The sequence below is a fragment of the Ziziphus jujuba genome, chromosome 9 (assembly GCF_031755915.1).
Source record: "Ziziphus jujuba cultivar Dongzao chromosome 9, ASM3175591v1".
Classification (NCBI taxonomy): Eukaryota; Viridiplantae; Streptophyta; class Magnoliopsida; order Rosales; family Rhamnaceae; genus Ziziphus; species Ziziphus jujuba.
This window is the reverse complement of record NC_083387.1, coordinates 3,925,849-3,944,939: the sequence shown is the minus strand read 5'-3', so window position 1 is coordinate 3,944,939 and position 19,091 is coordinate 3,925,849.

The window sequence follows — 19,091 nt, the reverse complement described above, 5'->3', positions numbered from 1 at the left end:
CCTTATTCCTCCCACAGACTACAAATTGGTTCCACAAATTTCAGCACTACAATAAAAATACAGTAATCCAGTGCAAAATAAATACAACAAGAGTGAAAGAAATAGTACAACTACAATAAAGAAGAACAGGGTACTTCACGAAGTAAAACAGCGATGAAGATCAAGTCCGCTCTGGATGAACATCGACAACCTGGTACCTAGAGGAATGGAATTTAAGAGTGTGAGATGCTAATCATCTCAGTGAGTGACCCTATCTACTAAACAATATAATATCACGGTAATAAGTAGATAAATAATAATAAATTGGAAATAATAATTTCTCTCAAAACCCTTACAATTCTCTCAGTTGGAAAAGTTCCCCTTTTAAAACCTTTTCACAAAACCCTTTGTTCGTATTCCCCGAAAACCAAGACATCAATTAATTCACTAAATATCAAATAGAATATAATAAGTCAAGCATCCAAAAATTATAATTTAAAGGAAATTAATTTATTGAATAATTAAGTAAAGAGAAAATTAAACCAATTTAAGATCCCCAACCAAATAAATACCAGAACAGTAATAATTATATTTTTAATTCCAATACAGTTTCAAAACATTTTATTTTTAAAACACAGTTCGGAAAATCATTTGATGCACCCACTATATACCAGTGGCGCCAACAGTACCCAGCGTCCCAAGGTACCGCCAGACAGGGGGTTATAGAAAGAAACCGGTATACGGTCGCGTGGCGTCCCACTGCGCCGCTGCTAACCTGGTGTCCCGGCCATGGGGGGTGGCCTACCCTCATCCGATGGCAACCATAGGACAACCTCATAATATCAACCGCGCACTACTCACACTCACCTGTGCGCTAATCACAACCGCGCGCTACTCACACCCACCTGCGCGCTAATCACAACCGTGTGCACACTAACCATATCACATATAAACAGAACACCAGTACGTGCACGGTGCATCTAAAAATCATAAAATTTACAAATTTAATTTATATAACAAATTTCACATTTTTGCATAAACACAGTGGGCATAGTCCATCCGCTTGAACCCGGAAATCCTCCGTAATTTCTTTTTAATCAACACCATAAATTCTATGATTTTCAAATCCACCAACTCCCAAATCCACCAATTCAAATATCCACATTTTCCCAATAGCATAAATAATTTCTCGAAATATCATAATCAAATCTCATAATATTTCATGGGCATATTTTATAAAAATTGAAATCACCAACATAACCAAATATTTTCCTTAAAATATTTGAAAATCAAATCATGCCCAATTTACCATTAAAACCACACCAATTTCAAAATCCTTAAAACCATAAAATAATTTGCACATGGCATAAATTTGTAAAATGCACATTTTCTTAAATCCAATAATTTCACCAATAATTCCATAATAAATCAAATAATTATTTGGCACATAGGAATTAAATTCCAAATGTTTAAATCACACTTAATATATTCACCAATTAAATTCCCAAAATTAATTTGAAGGTGGGTCACTCACCTGGAGCACGCAATTAACCCACGATCCGCTACGGGATCAATTCTACGACTCACCGGTACTCCTAGAACAAAATTCACAGACAGTCAATTAAATTAATATTTTAATCAGGTAAATAATATCCGGTACCCGGGGGGTCAAACACAAACTTTAACCAAAATGGTCGAATAATATACCAAATTGAAGCTCGTGGGACGAGGATCACAAATCCGGTCTCCATCAACCCCAATTCGGCCGGTTTTCAATCCCTCATATCTCGCACACCGCTTCGAATTTTTTAGATTGGAGGCCATTTTTGAACTCAGGGGACCCAAAGTAGGGGGAGAGGAGGCTTAATTGGGACTGGGCTGGCCGGAAAACACAAGAAAAGAGGAGAGAGAAATTTTGCCGGTCGGCGGTTTCTCCGGCCCGATCGGCGCGCGTCCGACGGCCGGTCACCGTGAAAATTGGTAGCCGAGCTCGCCTCCTCCTTCCGCACGTCACTGGCCAGCGCGTGTACTGTATGGGTGGCCGGAAAAAGAAAACACGGTGAGAGAGAGAGGGACGGCCGGTGAGAGAAAGAAAAGTATGCGTGTGGGTGTTTTGATGCTCGGGGAAGAAGAAGGAAAAAAGAAGAAAAAAAAAAGAAAAAAGAAAAAAGAAGGGTGTTTTCCCACGTGGGGAAAAAGAAAAAGAAAAAGAAAAGGAAAAAGAAAAAGAAAAGAAATAAAATAAAATATATATAAAAAAATAATTAAATACTAATATTATTATTTAAAATAATAATAAAACAATTTGATTTTTACACATGGTTGACATGTGGCATTTCACCATGGTAACACATGGTCACCTTCATTAAGTCACACGTGGCACATCGTTACGCGTTTAAAAATAATATTAAAATAATACAGTATTTGAAAAACTTTACAGGTCCATAACTTTTAAACCACATGTCCAAATCGGATGTGCCGCTAGTCTACGGACTCGTATCGACGAGCACTTTACAACCATGCATGAGTCAACGATCAACCTTGCATGAATAAAAAGTCAACTCCGGCACCCCTTGGACAGTTTGGACCTCAACTTGTTTTGCTCATAACTTTCAAACCGTAGCTCCGTTTTCAATGTGCTACCAGTCTACGAACTCGTGCCAACGTGTACTTCGTAACGGTACCTTAGTCAACCTAGAATTCCAACAGGATCAAAAAGTCAACTTTTGACCCTTTCGGTCAACGGTCAACAGTCAACCTCGGTCAACGTGCAAAAATTCCGACATGGTTCGGGACGGGGTGTTACACTTCCGCTGCCATCTTTCTTGAGTTTGAACACCCATTTATTCTTTAGTGCCTTCTTTCCTGTTGGAAGCTCAACCAACTCATAAGTATGATTTTCTGCAAGGATTCCATCTCATCTTGCATTGCTTGCAGCCATTTTTCCTTGTCTTGATGAGAAACAGCTTCCTGGAAACTCTCTGGCTCCCCCTCTTCAGTAAGTAGAATATACTCAGATTCTAGAAATCTCTTTGATGGAATTCGGCCTCGCTCAGATCTCCGAACTTGTAAACCACTGGTTTCAGGAGGTGTACCATCATTTGACCGCTGTGATGGCCTTGCAGCTGCTTGAGAGGATTGATTCTCCCCCTACTCAATATCCCTTTCTTCCTCCTGGTCTGCTTCTGGTATATCTTCATGCACCTCATTATCCTCTGTGGCTATTTGTGCTGGTGCTGGATTAAGACCAAAATTCTCGGCACTAGAACTACAATTAGGAGACATTCTAGGCTTTTCAATGTCTTCCATTGTCTGGTTTTCATGGAATACTACATCCCTGTTTCTAGTAACCTTCTTTGTTTTCGGATCCCATAACCTGTATCTGAATTCTTCATCTCCATATCCTATAAAGATGCATGGAGTAGATCTTGCATCGAGCTTCTGTCTGAGCTCCTTGGATACATGTACATAAGCTAAACAACTAAACACTCTTAAATGAGAGTAGGAAGGAATCCTACCCGACCACACTTTCTCTGGAATTTCAAAATTCAACGGTACTGACGGTGATCTGTTGATTAAATACCAAGCGGCACCAACAGCTTCTCCCCAGAATGGCTTTGGTAGCTTACCATACTGATCATACTTCTGACCTTTTCCATAATGGTTTGGTTCATTCTTTCAGCTATTCCATTATGTTGTGGGGTGCGAGGGACCGTCTTCTCATGTCGAATGCCGTGTCTTCTGCAGTAAGCATCGAACTCCTTGGAAGTATACTCTCCTCCATTATCTGAGCGGAAACATTTCGGCTTCTTTCCTGTTTCACACTCTACCATGGTATGAAACAGTTTGAAATAATCTAGTACTTGGTTCTTTGTCTTTAAGAAATATACCCATACCTTCTGAGAAGCATCATCGATGAAGGTCAGGAAATACTTGTTGCCACCTAATGATTCCATCTCCATGGGACCACAAACATCAGAGTGCACCAGACTGAGCAACTCTGATCTTCTCGATGCAGAGGAACTGAAAGAGACTCTATGTTGCTTACTAAACAAGCAGTGACTACAAGGATCTAGCATAGTATCCTTGCAAATAGTGATAAGCTTCTTCTTGGCCAAAGTAGACAATCATTTTTCACTCATGTGACCAAGTCTCTGGTGCCACAAATTTTGAGATGCCTCTCCTTCTGCAATATTGAGGCTATCTGCACATATCTTCACATGAGTCTTGTACAACGTTCCACAAATATGTCCTCGGGTGACAATTATGGCACCTTTCATCATTTTCCATGTGCCTTTGCTGAAGTAGTTGTCATAGCCTTGCTTGTCTAAGGCTGCTCCCGAAAATAGATTAAGCCGATGATCTGGAACATGACGGACATCTTTGTAACACCTGTCCCAAAGTACAACAGAAAATTTTCAACTTTGACCGAGGTTAACCGTTGACCGTTGACTTTGGCCGTTAACCGTTGACCGAAGGGGTCAAAAGTTGACTTTTTGACTCGGATGAAATTCTAGATTGACTAAGGTACCGTTACGAAGTACACGTTCGCACGAGTTCGTAGACTAGTAGCACGTTGAAAACGGAGCTACGGTTTGAAAGTTATGGGCAAAACAAGTTGAGATTCAAACTGCCCAAAAGGTGTCGGGAGTTGACTTTTTATGGTTGTAGAATTTTGCTTTGACTTTTATATGGTTGTAAAGTGCTCATCGATACGAGTTCATAGACTAGTGGTACGCTTAAATTGGACATCTGGTTAAGAAGTTATGGACATGTGAAGTTTTCCGAATATCGTAATATTTTAATGTATTTGGCTTAAAAAATGAATAGTGACACCATGTGTCGACATTTGAGAGGTCCACATGGGTGAACAGTGTCACCCACGGTGGCTTTTATTTTGGCAAAACGCGTGAGCCTGCCGGGGAGAGGAGAGAGAGAGAGAGAGCTAGAGAGAGAAACCAACCGGCCAACCGTTGTTCACCCACTTCTGGCCACCGGAACAGTACACGTGCCACCCCACCTTGAAGCCCACCTAAAAACCGGCCGGCCAGCCAAAAATCACGGCCAACCGACTGCCGACGTGCCCGGATCGAGGCTTTTTCTGGCGGCGGTGCCGATACCTTCAAACCCCGATTTCTCCCTATTCCGGCCACCGTTTGCCTCACTGCCAGTTCCATTGAGTTACGCATCACCAGATCTACCTTCCCACCAAAAATCACGGCCAGTGGCCACCGGACGCGCCACCGGCGGTGGCAGATTCCGGTGACCATGGTGGCTCGCCGGGAAATTGACTTTCCGGCGAGTTTCCAGCTGCACCGTCCCTCCTTTCCCACTAATTCTGACCCTCTGAACCCAAATCCAGTGTCGCCTTTCCTCAATTCTCAACGGATTGAAAGAATCGAGGACTTGAAATCCGTGAGCTTTCCGGCGAGATTCCAGCCACCACGGGTCCGATCTCCAAGAGGTAAGCCTCAATCTGTGATCCTCGTTCCATAAGCTTCGATTCAGTATATTATTCGTCAATTTTGGTTAACGTTTGTGTTAAACCCCCCGGGTACTGGGTATTATTTATCTGAATAAAATATTAATTTATTTGAGACGTGTGAATTGTTGTTCTAGGAGCACGTGTGCATTGTGGAATTGATCCCATGGAGGATCTTGGTTTAATTGCGTGCTCCAGGTGAGTGACCCACCTTCAAATTAATTTTGGGAATTAAATTTGTGAATATTTTGTGTGAATTGAATATTTGAAATTTATATTCTATGTGTCAAATATTTAGTTGATTTATATGTGGAAATTTTGATGCCCATATTTGAATAAATTAAATCATATTTTGATTTTTGACAAATTATGGAAATTTGGATTTTATGGAAATTTGATATATAAAGGCATTGTGATTTTGATATTAATTGATTTATTGTGGAAATTATTGGTGGATTTATTCTGATTAAAGAAAATATACATTATATAAATTTATGCAATGTGGAAATTATTTTATGGTATTGAGGATTGTGGAATTCAATTATATATGAAATTCTTGTGGTTTTAATATTATTTTTGGGCATGATTTGATTTTTAAATATTTCAAGCAAAATATTTGTTTAAGTTGGTGGTTTCAATTTTTATAATTATGCCCATGGAACATTGTGTGATTTAATTTATTATATTTCAGAAATATTTATGCCATTGGAAAATTTGAATATTTAAATTGGTGGAATTGAGAGCTGGTGGATTTGAAAATTATGGTATTTATGCGATGAATTTATGACGATGACTATAAAGGAATTGTGGAAAATTTACGGGTTTAATTGGATGGAATAAACCCGGTATGTTTATGGAAAATTTGAAATTTTGAGATGTGTTGATTTATGATTTTTAGATGCACCATACATGTACTAGTGTTGTGTATATATGGATGTGATTAGTGCGCACATGGATGTGATTAGCGCGCATATGGGTGTGAGTAGCGCGCAGGTGATTTATGGGGTTGTCCTGTGTTTGCTATCGGATGAGGGTAGGCCACCCCTCCATGGCCGGGACACCTGTTTACAGCAGCGCGGTGGGACGCCACACGACCGTATGCCAGTTTCTCTCTATAACCTCCTGTTTGGTGGTACCTCGGGACGCTGGGTATTGTTGGCGCCTTTGGTATATAGTGGGTGCATCAAGTGATTTTTAGAACTTGGATTTCAAAATAAATATTTTGAAATTGTATTTAAATTAAGATTATATTTTATGTTGTTCTTATTGTTTATTTCAAATGGAGGTTCTAAGTTTGATTTAATATTTTTCCTTTACTTAATTTTTCAATAAATCGATTTATTTTCATTATAAATTTTGAATGCTTGAATTATTATATTTTATTTGATATTTAGTTGGATAATTGATTCCTTGGTTTTCGAGGAATACGAATAAAGGGTTTTGTGAAAATGTTTTAAAAGGGAAACTTTTCCAACCTAGAGAATCGTAAGGGTTTTGAGAGAAAATATTATTTCCAATTAATTATTATTTACCTACTTAATTATCATGGTATTATAATTGTTCAGTAGATAGGGTCACTCACTGAGATGATTAGCATCTCATATTTTTTTAAATTCCGTTCCCCTAGGTACAAGGATTGGGAGACGTTGATTGTCCGGGATGAGCCCGATGTCTCAGTTCATTGCCGAAAGTCCAAGAAGTATTTCCTCCCTTTTTCCTCTCCATCTTGTATTGCTTCTTTATCTGTCATTGTATTAATTCCACATTTATTTGTATAATACTCTGTATACTGTATTGGACATTTATGTATTAATTATGCACTGGATTATTGTTATTCATTTGGAGTGCTGCAAATTTGTGGAATTATATTGCAGTAACGTGGGAGGAATAAGGGGATGTTTATAGAAGTGTGTTTTCAGTGCAGGAAATTTTTGGTTAGTCCTATCCTTAGGGGAGGTGCTGCCGGATTTTCCGTTGGAAGGTTCGGTGGTATTTCCCTGGGATCAGGGCTTGTCTAGGGTTCAGGGGAGGAATTTTGGATGGGTCCTGACATCTTTCAAAGTGATTATACAACCAACATTTGTTTTTACCTGAATATCACAAGTTCCCACAATCTTTGTGAAACTGGAATTTCCCATCTTTACCATACCAAAGTCTCATGCTTTGTACGTTTTGAAGAAATCTCTGTGTGGAGTGACATGGTAGGATGCTGCAGTATCGACTACCCATTCAACATCTTGGGTTGATATATGAAGGCATGTCTCTTCTTCGGTGGAGCAAAACGCCACTTCTCCTGTAACAGTGACTAGTGTCTCTTCATCCTTCTTCGGCTGATTACCTTGGAGTCTCTGCTCTCTCAACAACTTTCTGCAGTTCCTCTTCATGTGACCCTCCAAGCCACAATGATAGCACTTATATGATGATTTTCTAACGTCTGTAGATCTGCCTCTGCTCTTGCTCCTGCCTTTCTCGACCACCTCTTTGCTGTCTTCCTTTCTATGTGACGAGGGCGTGTGACTGATCCATGCCAATGTCCTTTCTCCTGGCCTCTTCATTAAATAGGGCATCCTTAACCATAGACATAGTAAGTTTGCCATTCGGGGCCGAATTGCTGAGAGAGACTACTAATGCCTCTTAACTGTCTGGAAGAGAGCTTAGAAGTAGGAGGGCCTGATCCTCATCCCCTAGTTGGTAATCCACAACAGATAGTTGATTTACCAAGCTCTGGAACTCACTGGTATGCTCGGCTACAGAAGTTCCACTCTGTAATTTTAGATTTACCAATTGCTTAAGCAATAGGGCTTTGTTCTGAGCAGTCTTGGCCTGGTACATGTCCTCCAATTTTGTCCAGAGGGCATATGCATCCGTTTTCTTCGCTACATGATGGAAGACATTGTGGTTGATTCATTGCCTAATCTGACCGATCGTTTTCTTGTTTAATTTCTTCCATTCTGCTTCTTTGCTGAGATCGGGGTTTTCTCCTTTAGCTTCTATAGGATCAAACAGATCCTTACAATTGAGGAGATCTTCCATTCGAGGTCTCCAAAGCGTATAATTTGTGGCAGTGAGCTTAACCATAGCTCCCAAAGATGATTCTTCCATTGACATTATGGCTTGACAAAAAATGGAGCCGAATTTGGCAAAACAGAGTTAACCATTGCGTCCAGAAAGGCCGAAAATGGTGGACTTGACTCTTCCAGGGTCGAAATATAATTCCCAGAATTTTTAGGGCAAAAATGTAATTTTCCAAAAATTCTGGGTCAACCTGTAAATACAGAAACTATAGGGGTTAATCTGTAATTTCCAACAATTCAGGGGTTGTTCTGTAATTTAAGAAACTTTTGATGACGTGTCAGATCGTGTTGACATGTCAACACGTGGCAGATGATGTGGTAATTGCATGGCTGACAATGTGTCAGGTCGCATAGATGATGTGGCTATTGACGTGGTCGTCTTCAACCTCCAGACGGTGCGTGCAGCACGTGAGGCGCGTGATCTACTGCATAAAATTTTAAGCGGCGCGTGAGGGTGCGTTAGGATCTTTGTTTCTTTCCAACGAACTTGGTTGTTCTCGTCTCGTCAAGTAATTTCACCTGGTATTGTCAAATTATTGATTTGAGCAACTTTTTGAAACACTAACTTGAAGAATAGAGGCTCTGTTTCTTCAAATTTTGAACCCAAGCTCTCGACCTGGAGCTCTGATACCACTTGTTGTGGTTCTCTGACTACTTTAGAAAGAAATTTGAGAAGAAAAATAAAAATTAATTCTATTACTCACTTGGAAATAGATTACAAAACACAAACTTCTCTCGTGGAGGATTCTCACGTGAAACCTCTCTCTACACTGTCAAATTCTCTCTGGAATTGCTCACTCTTCTCTCACGCTCTCTCTAGAACTTAAACACTACTCTCAACACTCCTCACTTGGGTGATATTGAGGTTGCACCGCTTGGCTTTGCTTGCATGCAACAGGATGGAGCCTATTTATAGGTTGAGCAAGTTGGAGTTCGGTGTTAAATGCAGCAATGGCCATTCTAAAAAATGGTCAGTTTCTGGTTTCGCACTATCGATGTAGTGTGGTGTGGCTGAACTTCACAATGCGACGCCAAGATTCAGCCACCGCTTATAATATCCAAGAGTTGCTGCAAGATGCAAAGCATGATAGGATAACGTAGTAAGCTTAATCTCATGTTATCATGTATACTTTCTTGTGTATGTTTATCTGGTTGTTATAGGTTACCTTTATCTGGTTGTTATAGTTGGTTCCTACGTGTATATATGTTGACCTTCAGTATCATTAATAATATAACCTAAGATTGCAGTCCCTCACTCTGTTCATCTCTGTTTCTCTTACGTGGTATTAGAGCACCTTTAAAACTTAAACCGATGGCCTTCTCCTCTACTCCTTCATCTTCTTCATATGGAATTCAAATAACCAATGAAGCAACCTTTGCTAACCGAACACTTGTGGTTATCAATGTTGCCACACAAGTCCTTCTGAAATTTATAGAAACTACATATTTTCTATGGAAACAACACTTTGATGCTTTGCTCATTGGCTATGATCTCTATGGATTCATTGATGGAACATTACCTTATCCTCCACCAATTCTTTCTGATAGGGAAAAATTGCCTAATCCGGATTTCACTTTCTGGGTTCAACAAGATTCTCTTCTCTTAAGTGCTATCCTTGCTTCTTTATCCAAAGATGTGTATCGTTCTGTTTCTTTGGTTGAAACTTCATGGGGGGGCTTGGCAAAAATTGGCCCTCACTTTTGCCGAACCATCTCGACCAAGACTGATGCATCATAGAGAATGGCTCATCCGCCCACAAGGTTCTCATTCAATCCATGAATATTTGAATGATGTAAAACATGCTGTGGATGAACTAGCTCTTATTGATCACCCAGTCAATGATGACGACCTCACTCTCTATATCATAAGCGGTCTCTCCTCTGAGTTTGAAAACATATCGGCTGCTTTTTGATCTCGAGACATATCCATCTCCTATGAAGAATTATATGAAAAGCTTGTTGAACATGCAAACTATAAAAAATGGAATGAACTATGGACTGATGATACATCCATCACAGCACTTATTACAAATCGGTATTCCAATTTTCATGGTCGTTCATCTAATATTAGACCTCCTAACCATCGTCTACCATCTGCAAATGCCTTATTTTCTCACTGTTCCCATTCTTTTTCATGTGTTCCTCCATCTCCAGGCTCTTCTCGTTCTGCGGGACTCTCCAGGTTGTGAGTTATGTTTTGTCCAAGGCCATTCTACCCGGTTTTTCCCATTGCTGCAACACCAATGGACATTCACAACTTAACATCAGCCTTCTTTTCTAAAGCATCCACAACCTCAGGCATATCAAACCAGTTCTATTCTCGGTCCTGCACCATCATTTCAGTCTAACAATAATTCCTGGCTTGTTGATTCTGGAGCTTCACATCATGTAGCTTCTCATTTGAGCAATCTCTCTCTTCACAGAGACTATGATAGACTCGATTAGATAGCTGTTGGCAATGGTAATAAACTCCCTATTACCCATACTGATACTACCATTCTAACTGCCCCTTCTTGCAATTTCAATTTAAATGATGTCCTATGTGTTCCTGCCATGAAACGAAATCTCCTTTCTGTTTCAAAATTTTGCTAAACAAATAATGCATCTATTGAATTTTTCCCCACTTATTTTCTTGTCAAGGATCTACGGATGGGTGTTGTGCTTCTCAAGGGGCCCCTTAATGGCGGAACATACTAATGGCCAGTCTCCTTTTCTGAGTCTCCTACTGTTTATTCTAGTGTCAAGACAACTCTTCAGGACTAGCACAATAGACTTGGTCATCCTTCCATTAGAATTCTTAATCATTTAGTCTCACATTTTTCCCTTTCTATTTCATCTAATTCTTATTTCCATTGTAATTCATGTCAGTGTAACAAAACTCATGATTACCTTTTGGTGCTTCATCATTATCTGCATATCAACCTCTCCAACTTATCTACTCTGATGTTTGGGGTCCTACCTCAATCTCATCACTTTATGGCTTTACTTATTGTGTTATTTTTGTAGATCACTACTCAAAATTTATTTGGTTCTATCCTCTTAAACGTAAGTCTGATGTACTTTAAACTTTTATTAATTTTAAAACACTTTTGGAAAAATATTTTCAGCTCCTAATTATTTCTTTCTATTTTGACAATGATGGTGAATTTCAAGCTTTAAAACCATTTTTTCAAAAACATGGCATTAATCATTTTTCTCTACACCATATACTCCTCAACAAAATGGTTTTGCTGAGAGACATCATAGACAAATACATGAAACCGATCTTTCTCTCATGTTGGCCTACCAGCTCAATTCTGGACTTTTGCTTTTTTCACAGCAACTTATCTCATTAATAGACTCATTATGCCAACTTTAGCAAATAAGTCACCTTATGAAATTTTATTTAACAAACCTCCAAATTATAAGTCTTTTAAAATATTCGATTGCTTATGTTACCCGTGGCTAAAACCATACAATACTCATAAATTAGAATCTCCGTCCAAACCATGCATTAATCTTGGTCCTTTACAGTCTCAAAATGGTTTTTTTATGTTTTGTCCTCTCTCTAAGTCCTTCTATCACTCACGGCATGTCATTTTAAGGAAAATATTTTTCCCTCTAAAAGTCAAAATTATTCCAGTTCCTCATCATCTCCTAGAGAATCTGATATTCCACACACGCTTATCTTCCTTTTAGAGTCCCAATCCAACATAACTTCTTTTCCTTATCCCTCTCCTCCTCTCCACCTACATCTAGATCACTTTTTTCTTCCTCTCGTAGTCTCTCTTCCAAATCCTTATCCTCCACACCATCATTATCATTATCCATATCTTCACCGGCCATCTCATGTTCTCTCCATGCATGGGCCCCATGTGAACACTCCACCTAGGTATGTAATTCCTCAAATTCCTATCCTACTCCTCACATCCTTTCACCCCTTCCCTTACCTTCCCGCCACACACACACAATGAGAACCCATGCCCTTAATAATATTTTCAAACCAAAATCTTTCACTGATTTTTACCCAGCTGAAGTCTCTCCTCCACCTACTGAACCATAAAATGTTCATCAGGCCTACTTTCCCCAGAATGGCATCATGCCATGCAAGTGGAATACAATGCCCTCATTGCCAACAATACATGGGATCTTGTCCCTCCTTCTCCAAGCCAAAATGTCGTTGGGTGCAAATGGGTTTTTTGCATTAAACGTCGTTTGGATGGCATTGTGGAACACTATAAAGCCTATCTTGTTGCGAACGGATTTCATCAAAGGCCGGGTATTAACTATTCGGATATGGTCAACCCTATTGTTAAAACGGCCACAATTCGAGCAGTACTCTACCTTGCATTAATGAAGAATTGGCCACTTCGTCACATGGATGTAAACAATACCTTCCTTCATGGGACACTCACAGAACACATATTTATGTCTCAGCCTCTTGGTTTTATTAGTGAAACCACACCATCTTATGTGTGTCGGCTGAACAAAGCCTTTTATGGACTCAAGCAAGCCCCACGGGCTTGGTTTAATGAGCTGCGACATTTTCTCCTTTAATATGGCTTCACCAATTTATCCTTTGATTCTTCCTTATTCATCCTTGCTAAGGGCACAACTCTGCTTTACCTGTTAGTATATGTAGATGACTTGGTTCTTACTGGTAATGACAATCTTCTTCTTGATCGGTTTGTCACTTCATTATCCAACCGTTTCTCCATGAAGGATTTAGGCCTTTTACACTACTTTCTGAGCATTGAGGTGCTTCCTATCTCCATAGGACTGTTTCTTAATCAACAAAAATACCTTCTGGAATTACTCACCTGAACCAAAATAGACAGTTCTTATGAAGTCTCCACCCCCATGTCTATCTCTTCATCTCTCTCTTCCATCGGTGACAAACCTTGTTATAGTCGGAAGCCTATAGTATCTTACCTTCACAAGGCCTGACATTGCCTTCACAGTGAACAAGTTGTCTCAATTTATGCATTGTCCGATAGAATTACATTGGGTGGCTGTCAAAAGGCTCCTTCGATATTTGAAAGGTACTCTCTCATATGGTTTATCTCTCCACAAACATTCCCTCCTCATCCTCCATGCCTTCTCCGATGCTGATTGGGCTGGAAACCAGGATGATTGTACTTCCACAACAGGTTACATCGTCTTTCTTGGTTCTAATCCTATATCTTGGTCATCACGAAAGCAGAAATCAATTTCTCCGTCCTCTACGGAAGCTGAGTATAGAGTTGTTGCCCATAACATCTGAAGTTTGCTGGCTTCTATACCTTCTTCAAGAATTGCATGTTCCGCTGGTTTCATCTCCAATTATTTACTGTGATAACCTTGGTGCCACCTATGTGTCAGGACCCATTCAGGATCCTTTGTCGGCACCCTAAGCAAATTTTGATCCTAGGGAGACCCTACCAGATTGTCGTATGGAAAATCCAACAACATCTCTCCCAAGGGTAGAACATGCTCCAAAATTTACCTGTATGGAAATACATTTTCCTATTATACCACCTTATCCGTCCTACCTTACTACAATAATTTTCACTATTTACAGTACTTCGATATAAACTATATAAAATATATACATCATAGAAATGAACTAATATGTAAAGAACAAAATTATACCTTTAGATGTTCACGTCCGCCCACACCACCCATTTAGTACTATTTTACATGTTAATATCGTTTTAAAACGTTCCAATGCACAACGTAAGTAGGAGAAAATAGGACAATATTTATAATGGTAATATTCATAACAATAACACCATAACTTGCCCGTAGGCTTCCACACTTGCTCATAAGCTTATCCACTTGCCCGAATGCTTACACACTTGCCCGAAAGCTTACTTATAATATCAATAATAATAATAATAATGATAATAATAATAATTAATAACAATAAATGATAATAATAATAATAATAATAACAAAGAATAATTGATAACCATAATAAAAATATTAATAATAATAATACTAATCACAAATACCAATAATAAAAGTAGTAGCAACCATGATAATTAATGGTAATACTAATGATAACAAATAATGAATTTAAAACTAAAAATAATCATAATGTATAATAATGACAATTACAGTAACAATACTAATAATAGCAATATTAATAACAATAAACATAAGATTAATCATAATAATAATAATAAAAGCAATGAAGCATAATATTAGAAAATCCATTATGAATATATAAGATAATATAAGGTAAAATAATATTTTAAAACTAAAATCATATTATAAAATATACACCCGCATCGGAGGTACGAACGATACTCCCCTAATATGCTGTGCGATCCATGCATCTAGTTGTCGTCCGTATCTTGCTACCAATATAGTCCGGGATGGTTGCCTAAATTGGCCACCTAATTCCCTGAACTCGTAGACAACATAGTTACGAGGCTAGCTCTATATGGATCACATTGGATCGTCATCTCTGTACGGTGTGGTATATACAAACACAATATAATATAATATAATATACCTATATACATAAAAAAAAAAATACTTGATGCACCATACTATATACCAGTGATGCCCTACGATACCCCGCGTCCCAAGCACCGTCTGGCAGGAGGTTAAAGAGAGAAACTTGCATACAGTCACTTCGGCATCCCGACAGTGCCGTTGCTTAAACTGTCATCCCGGCCATAGAAGGGGGTAGCTTATGTGCACTATATAAAACTTGTCTGCCCTCAGGTCTATGGCAACTCACGAGAGACATTACAACCTGTGCGCTTATCCACATATACAGTACAGAACATCGATACGTGTATGGTGCATCTTAAAAACTATAAATTTTGTAATATTATAAAATATTAAGATTTGATAAAATATAATTGGATTCACATACCTTTATCAAATACTCAAATAATAGTAATTAATAAATAATTAAATGTACAAATATATTCTTGATCACAATAATTTAATATAATTATTTCTCTCGAACCTTCAATTCAATTTATACCAAAAATATTATCAGTGAAGCCACATAAAAAGTTATATATAGCTAAATACATAAGATTAAATATTATCTAATAAATCATATATTTTCAAATATCAAAATCTCATAAATACAGTTGGATTAAATACTTTCTCTAAAATTTATATAATCCACATTTTTTTTACACCATCATCATAACCTTGTCACTTAAAATTCATCAATGCACATCTATTAGTAAATCAATAAATAAAAAACAAATGCATAAATACAAATTTTCAGCTCAATAATTAATAGAAATGTTTTCATAAATCTTCTTGAAATTTACTTGCACACAACCTCATTTAAATCGCATAATAAAATACATGCACATATTTGAATTCATGGGTAACATTCTAATTTACAGAACATTTCAACAATGATTTGGCCGTCATGCATATATATATATATTGGTAAAGCTTTGGGTGTATATATATATATATAAATCTATACACATGCTAGCTATAATTTTCATATAATAATTCCAATCAACATAACAAGTAACCTCATAAAAATCTATAACAATCCTTTTACGCCTTCTGCTTAATATTATCAACATTATCCACCCTAATTTGATAAAATACAGGATGAACCTGTATGGCCTGAACTGCAAATTTGGGATTTTTCAGTATCTTGACAATTAATTCAAATTAATCATTTCTTTAACTCCCAAAAATCATCAATAACTTAAATCTAACAACAATTAGTAAAAACTTGTTCAATTTCTATCTAATTTCAACATAAACATAAATCCTAGCTCCATCAATGGAAACTTTCTAAATATTCAACTACAATTCACATTCTAAGTACCAAATTGAAGCTTATGGTGAGAACATCAATAATATACCTTCAATTAGTCCAACCGCTGCCGAAGGTCACCGAAATCCTACCGTGAAGTTTCTGCCGAAAGGGGCTCTTGTCATATCTCGCAAATGAGCAAGATCTGAGCCAATCCGAGCTTGGAAACAGACTCAGGGGGCCTAAATTTGTGGAAAAGGACCCGTCACATGACCGGTAGCTGCCAAAAAATCGGTCGACAGGGAGGATGCCGGTTGCCGGTGTTGGGCGCCAATCTCAGCTCGTCTGTCGGCCAACAGGCTGGAGATTCGATGGCCCGGCTCACTAACCATAGGCCATCTGTCGCCTGGCATGTGTGGCCCACCCAAAGGCCGAAAAAGATGTAGACAGAGAGAGGGACCGACGGGAGGGGGAGAGAATGTCAAAAATGCTATAAAAGACATATAATTGCATTTTTAGAAATGTCATGATAGACCATGTTATAAAAAATCCAATTTTTTAATAGCATTTTTGAAATGTCAAAAATGCTATGAATAATCATTTAATAGCATTTGTCCTATACTATTGTGTGTTTGAAAATAGTTATAAATGTTATATTATGGCATTTAATATGCTATGTTAAGTATATTTTATAGCATTTAAAAATGCTATTTTAAATAGATTTCATAGCATTCGGAATTGCTATATCACAATAACGAAAAAAATAAATTTATGACACTTTAAAATGTTACTAAAATTATACTATAGTAACATTTAATTAGCTAATGATAATCATTACAAATATTATTAAAAATTATAGTGACAATTAAAAATATTTCTAAAAAAACAAATAATGACATTTGAAAATGTAAGAAAAATGATTAATGATATTAAATTGAATTTTAAATATTAATTTTAATATAAAAATTTAAAAGTACCAAAAAATATGATTATGCTCGTTCTCAAATGTTACTAAAAAAATATTATAATAATAATAATAATAATAGTAGTAGTAGTAATAATAATAATAATAATTTAAATCATTTTAACTAAAAATTAATTTCATTATCTATAAGAGGATTTCAAATTATAATTTTAATAATACTTTTACAACATTTTATTATCTTTTTTTTTTTTTTTTTTGTGGGTTAGTGAAGGTTATCTTAAATTTAAAGTTGATAATAATGAAAAACAATAATTTAAAAAAATAATAATAATAAAAATTTATAATTGATTTTTTTAATAGATTGTTATCAACCATTCAAAAGATAAAGAAAAGTATATATGATAATCCAAATCATCTACAAATATGAGAGAGAAAAAAAAAAAAAAAGATTTACACAACCAAGTTTCTTTCCTACATCTGCAACAAAACGATCTTTCAATCTTGATCTAGGAACCCAAATGACAACAACAATTGCAAAAAGATAATTCTCATTAATGATTCAATCTTTTATTGCTCTTCTTAGAAAACCTGCAAGTAACAAAAAAAACCAAAGCTGTCCTATAAACTTTAGAATTGGAGAGGCAGAGAAATACAGAGGTAAAAGCAGAGAGCACAGCAAGAGGCAGAGAAATACATAGGTAAAAGCAAAGCACAGCAAATAAACAGAACAATCCACGAACCCTGCAAATGTATAACATATACTACTTCTTGGCACCAAAACCTTTCCCATATAACGTTTCCAAAGAGCTTGCCATCCCCAGCTGAATATATCAAAATTCCATAAAAATAAAAAATAAAAATAGAAATATGATAATTATATATATTTTCAAAATTTCTTTAGAATTTTGAAAGAAAAAAAAATCCAAGTAAGAAGTTTATTTAAGAAATGAGTACCAAGAGAACCATAGTTGAAGCCAACAACGACAGTGGTAGAATAGAAATGACATTATTTTTAAAATTTTGGAAAGAATTTTGTTTAAATAGGAAAGAATTTTGGATAAAAAATTTAAATTTTTTGTTTAGGATAATTAACAACTTCAATTGATATTATTTTTCTTTTTATACAACTAACAAGATTAAAAAGAAAAACTTTGTTTCAAAAATTATAATCGAATGACACTTTAAAATATTATAAAATAATTTATTTAATGACATTTAATAAATCAGTAACACTCATAGAAATAATATAAATATAATGTAACTAAAGGATTGATGAACATATTTATATTAAAAAAAAAAAAAAAAACCCAAAGGGTTGAAGAATAGATAGACAAATTGAAAAAGAAATTTGACTCTTTAAAGAGTATAAGAGAAGATATTAAAGTAGAGGTAAAATATGTAGAGAGTTTGTTACAGAAAATATGAATAAAGTATATAGGGTCTTATGTTGTTTTATTAGAGCTCAAATTACAAACCAAATATTATATTTATTATTTATTCTATATATATATTTGTACTCATTTTATTCTCCTCCTTAGTGATATTACTCCATCTTAATTTTTTATTTCATGCTGAAACAGATTTAGAGAGGATAAATTATTATCAGTTATGAAACTTTAAAATTAGTGTGGACTCATTTGTATTTTCTTATGGCTTATTCAAATTTGTTATTAATATTTAATTGGTGACATGTTGGATTAAATTGATGCTAAAATAAGTGTCAATGTATTAGGATTTTCTTGTATAGTAATCAATTTAATAGCAACTATAAATTATATATGTTAAGTATATTTGATAGCATTTAAAAATGTTATTTAAGTATATTCATAGCATTTGAAAATGCCATAGATTTCCATAGCATTTGAAAATGTTATGAAAAATACAATTTTATCCAACACATTTTACCATGTAAAAAATTGA